Here is a 6,000-nt window from a genome sequence, read left to right as displayed (position 1 = left end):
TTGTGTGTGTTTTGAACTCAAACATTTTCCCCTGGGTCGCTCTGCATGTGCTTAAACATTCTACTTCCCTAAAAGTAAATTTTTTAAAATCGTGTGACTTTCAGTTTGTCAAGGCTTTCTAGTCACTCTTCTCTGACCACAGGTTGTACCTTCTACAGCTCCCAGAATACTAACCGCCTGTGAGCTTTTTCAATCTGTGACTTCTTCCCGACTGTATGCTCTTTTATACACGGACCCACCAGGCGGGCTTTTAGGCAGTGCCTTATTTAAAACCCAGAGGAGGACAGTCAAATGTATCACTTGGAAGTACACGTATCAGGAAGGGCTTAGCGAACATACAGCTAGAAGACCAGAGAAGACCCGTCTGGGGGGGACACGCTAAATTGGTCGCTGAAGTCTCGAGAGATTAATTCACTGCTATCCAGAGGGGCATCGTGACCCTGTTGTTTGAACTGAGATCAGTGAGACGTGAGAAAAAGTGATTACACAATTTGAATTTTGATAAGGAAGTTCTGAGAATTTTCTCAATGAATTTCGTCAGGAAGCACCTTTTTTTTTTTTTTTTACCATTTATTTTTCTGATGTGACCCATTCACCTTAAAAAAAATGAGTAAGTTGAATTAGAAAGTCCATCTGCCGCCTCCAACCTCACAGGTCGTCCTTAGTGTGGTACCATTTGCTGTCAATTCCAGAGCTTCCTGCGTCTTTCTTCCTTTCTAATCCTCCCTGCGTGACAATTCCAGAATAGATTTCCCCAAGCACTGCTTTCATTGCGTCCTGAGAGTTAATTAGCAGGACGTGAAGTCGTGGAAGACAAGAGTTCTGGAAAGACCACAGGTCCGGTCTCAGCGCCGCTTTATCAGCTGGGGCGTGGCGGGCCGTCAGTGTGTCCGGGCCTCATTCTTATTATTAATCAGCTTAAAGCTAGAAATCAGCTTAAAGATATTAGAAATTTGTCTTCCCTCTCACGAGTTCCCCCCAATACTTCTGAGTCAAGTGTAATGTCCTCAAATGTTCTTTGCCCTGTTTAAGATGTTCTACCCACATCACTAAAATACGCTTGTCAAGCTGCTCTCCAAATACTTCGTGGATTTCCTCCCCCTTTGCCTTTGATCATGTTGCTTTCACCCTTGACCTTTTCATTTTCTATCCCAGAGTGACCATCAGCAGAGCAAAGTTTTTTCAGATCTAGGGACTTTGTCATTTCCATCGCTCTCTACCGTATTTTAAAATAACCAAAATTAATTTCACTGAATAAAATTAGAATATTTTATCATATAAAAAATGGTATCTTTATGTCTTTCAAAGTCTCCCTGAAGTCCTTTTGAGTTAAATGTTAAAACGTCAGTCCACCCAGCTTATGACCCTGCCACCGCCTGTCTGAGAAGTGCCCCCTAGCCACAGAGCGAGCACAGGTGGCCAAGTGTGTCCGGGGACTTTGTTCCTTGGGCCACATCATACCCACGCACGCTAGGAGTAGACTTCGCTCGGCCCTGTGGTCTCTGAGCTAACGCTACCATTCGGAGAATTCTCTTTCCCATTGAAGATGACCTGTGTCCTGACCCAGAGCTTGTGTTGCTTTTGATGGTTCTGCAAACAAACAGGTTGGTAAAGATTTTCATTCTGACTTACTCACTGTGTGGATGCCTCTAAACGTCCTTCACTTCATCCCAAGCGTGCTGCTGAAACGTTGGCACGTTAGACGTGGGCCAAGGCGTGAGGGACTGCTTTAGTAAAAAAGGACTGCGTAGGGTGACCAAAATGGAACTGGTAATACTGGTAAAATCTGGGACAGATATCCACTTGTTAAAATACACATTAATAAATTGTGTATTGTTTTCCTAAATACCCCCAAGCGGGTAAAGTTACTGCCCTGATACAGCTAAAGCCTGTCTGTTCTGAAAGGAAGGGGACTCTGGGCTCTTTTACTACTGTGATCCAAGTACTGGACCAGGAACGTGAAAAATTTTAATTTTGTAATCTTCCTGGGTTTATTGATTATTTTTTTCCAGAAATCACTGTATCTCTCATCTTCACAGTGCAAGGAGGGTCAACTTGACGTCACACTGTAGGAATAGCGATGAGGGGCTGAAGCCTGTCCACATCTCCCATTCTCCTGCGACAGTGGTTGGTTCAAATTCAGGCACATAACCCATTCAGAGCCAATGTATTTGTTGGACCTTCTGTGAAAGATAAGCTTCCATGCTTCCTATTGGCATCTTAGCTCCCCATAAAGATGAGCTGGCTGGACAGGTATAGAGCTGTTTTGGCTACAGGGAGTGGGGCAGTTGGGAAGTCTCTGTATGACGCCTATCAGGGAAGGCTGAATAGAGAGCGTAAATTTGAGTCCTTGAGGACATTGTTTGAACTGCTCGATCAAACCTCACCTGTTACTGGAGATGATTCTGAATTTTCAGCCTCACAAATCAATGAATTTCTCCCTGTTCCGCATTTTCTTAGATTCTGTGATTTGTCCATTGGGCATCCCTTCATCACAAGGTCAATTACATGAATCATATCTTCTGATTTTCTGTTTTCTTAATGCTCTGACATTTGTCACCTATCTGGGCAGAGAGTGTTCCTCCCAGGACTAGCCAGTTCTTAGGGGTTGTGCAGGCTGGGCCTGGAGGATGCCTTTCACATGCACACCAACCAATGCCTAGACCCCCAGGACCCCCTTTATCAAACTCGCACAGGCCAAGCTAATATTCCCACCTACCTGAAATCAACCCAGTGTCAGGTGCCAGACAGCTAGAGACAGCCCCTACGGCGTAGATGCTGCCACCATATTCAGTCTGGCCGATCCTAAACTGCTGCCCTGCCTGGCCTCACCTTTCCCACAGAAACTCCCCCAGAAGCTCCAGCCTTGGCTTTTTTGCTGCTTTCCCTGCAGCCCTGTGTGGTGTGGCGTGAAAACATCATCACTGAAAGCCTCTCGGTGTCACTGGCCACAGTCAGGCCTCGATGAATTAAATCCTGGGTTTAATTTTAGAACACCCCCCACCATCACCTGGGGGGGGTTAAGTCGTTTGAGTTGGAGTTTCTAGGACTTAAAACTGAAAGAGTACGGACTTATGTAGCCAGATAGAGAAAAGTGTAGGGCGAACCAGGGGCCTGCGCATCCCATAACCGTCCACGCCCTTCTTCTTTCTTAGGCTGCTGTCTGTTCTTCTCTACCCTGCTGCTCTCCCTTATTCTGTCCCCCTCTCTCTCTCCCTCCCTCCCTCCGTTCAGTATTTATGACGTCCTCTGCGGGCATACATGTTACACGACCGGGGGGCAGTTCCTTCCCTGCGTGGCTGACAGTGAATGCATCCGGTGCATCCGGGCGAGACACACGATCAGACAGAACGCGGACGGGACTTAGCGGGGTCTGAGAACGGAGGACCACCTTTTCCTGGGTGCGGGTCAAGAGAGGCTCCAAAGAGGGGGTGACCCCTGAGAGGCGTCCTGGGCCGACACTGTCACCCGAGTCACGAACAGAAGAGAGAAGAGTTTTCCATCAGAAGGTACTGCGTGGACAGACTCAGAAACTTAGCGTGGTCGTGCTTGGGTGTGGGCAGGTGACTTTCTCCGGCTGGTGCTGGAGCCCAGGACATGGCACTCCCTTGGTGCCCCAAAACTTTCAGGAATTGACACATGATATTTTAATGTGATATTTTTAAAAATAAAAATTAATGCAAAAATGCTTGATAAGCAAGATACCAAAATTTGAAAATTAAAAAAATGAATATATTGAAATTCAAAAATGGCACCATGCAAAAGGTGTTTCAGTAAGCTGAAGTTCATTACAAATTATTTAAGATCTGTCCTTAGCCAAGAAAAATTGTCAAAAATGTCAATTCTCTCAATTGAAAGGAGTGGATTTTGGAAGTATTATTGAGGAGTCTGCTTTCCTTAAACCAAGAAAGTAAAAAAGATAATTTTGTTTTAATACAAAGTAGTTAAACATAAATGAATACTTTGGGTTTTAATACATCTATTTTTGAAATTTTCAATCACCTTAATATTCTGCAATAAAGCTAACCATTAAACATAAAAAATCATGTATCAAGGAACATTTTTTTTTTCTTTAACCTTGGGGTCTTAGATGGTTTGGCATGCAACTCTAGATCCTATCTTTAAATTTTTGATACATTTTACAAAAATCTTGATGTTTAAAAATATTTAAAATGTTATTTACCTCGATTATTGACTTTTCAGCTCCCCCTTAAATTTCACTCTTGCAGCAAATGCCTCATTGACCTCATTGGCCCTGGAAGAGAAATTTGATACCTTTAAAGAAATAACCTATTCTTAATGTTCAAACCCATTATAAATGCTTTTTGAAGGAGTAAATGGTTTAAAATGGTAATGGTTCACTGAGACTGCCCACTCTGGTCTAGAAATATAACCAACTGTGTTAGAAAAACTCGGTAGTGTTCCTTCTATGTGCCTCTCTACTCCTCGCACAGAACCCTTCTGACGCATCCGGCTACCAAATGTGTGGGTTCTTTCCCCACATCTAGCAATTCCCCATGGCACCAGCTGGGCGTCTTACAAAGTAACCCGATGCTGAGCCAACCGCGTCGGGTCCCACAGGTTAAGCGCGGACGCCCACGGGGCTGCTCCCACCCCACGTCAGACACCCACAGCTAGGAGGTCCCCAGCTACCCACCCCCTCCGTCGGTTCGGGCGACAAATCAGAGGTTCCCATGCACTTCTCCTTGGATTCCATTCCTTGCTAGAGCTGCTCACAGAAATCAGGATGAGCACGTGCTTACGTTTATTGGTTTATTAAAAGCTATGATACCGTTTACAGATGAACAGCCGGAGAAGGATGCCTGGAGCCCAGTCTGGGAGGGTCCTAGGTGCAGGAGCTCCTGTCCCTCCTGGCAGGTGGCTGTGTTCCCTTACCCGGGAGCTCTCGGAACCCCCTACTTCTGGGATCTTCCTCACACGTAGTCGTTAACTCAGTCCCGCCCGGCCGCCCCTGCACAGCTGCACCGCGGGGGACGCCCCGCTCCCCGCTCCCCGCTCCCCGCTCCTCTGCCTCCCGGGGCGGCAGGGGTGGCTGCTTCCTGAGCCCCAGGCCGGAGCTGCCCGCCAGCACGCTAGCATGCTCCTGGGTGGGATTCAGCAGCCCGCAGAGGCAGGCACGTCTCCCTTCACCTCACAGCCCGCACGGTGAGACGTTCTGAATATTCCGTCCTCCCATCGCCTCAAGTAAAACTGTAGTCCGTCTTGCGCGAGAAATTCCTGCAGAGACGGAGGATGTGCGCTTCAGCTCCTTCTCCAGAAGCAAGGATGTCTTCATGCCACGGAGACAAAAAGATTTGCTGGTCCTGCTCAGGACCCTGCGACTTTTTTGATTTGTAGAAGAGAGAGGTCTGGAAGGGAGGCAGGGCGTTTCGAGCGTGTCCCCACCCCCCACCCCCGCGGGTGCTGTTGGCCTCACGCACACCTGCTCTATCCATCAGGGGGGTCTCTGTCCGGTCTTCCACTCTTCCCCGCCCCCCTTCTTCTAAACGCTCAGCTGAGGACCACGAAAAAGGCCTTACAAGTGAGTTCCGATTCTCTTGGTCCTGTGTCCTCAGCAATTTCCACCTGCATCATAGCCACACTTGGCCCTTAAGAATCTGTTAGTATTTCAGCTCCGTTCTTGCCCACAATGTCATGGTCACTGGCGCACCACCTTCTCTCTGCTGAAGATGGGGAACTATTTGTGTATCCCATTTCTCCTTGAAGGGATGTGTCCTTCTTTGGAATTCAGTTTACTTGAGCAGCTTTCTGAGTCACACGAGAAATGTTATGATTGTGTAGGTTATTTGGCTTTTGAGAAAATAACTTTTTTTTTCCCTTCAGCTTTCTATTTCCTAGGCAGAAGCAGAAGCCCAAGGCTACAGAGATGAAATAAGTGTAGTTTTGTTCACAGGGCTCCCGTTGAGCTCCAGGGCTGTGACAAGCAATCTATAAACATTCATTTTTGACTTCACAGAAACTTCAAATGCTGGGTATTCT

This window comes from Zalophus californianus, chromosome 11 (genome assembly GCF_009762305.2).
Source record: "Zalophus californianus isolate mZalCal1 chromosome 11, mZalCal1.pri.v2, whole genome shotgun sequence".
Lineage (NCBI taxonomy): Eukaryota > Metazoa > Chordata > Mammalia > Carnivora > Otariidae > Zalophus > Zalophus californianus.
This window is presented reverse-complemented; position numbering follows the sequence as displayed.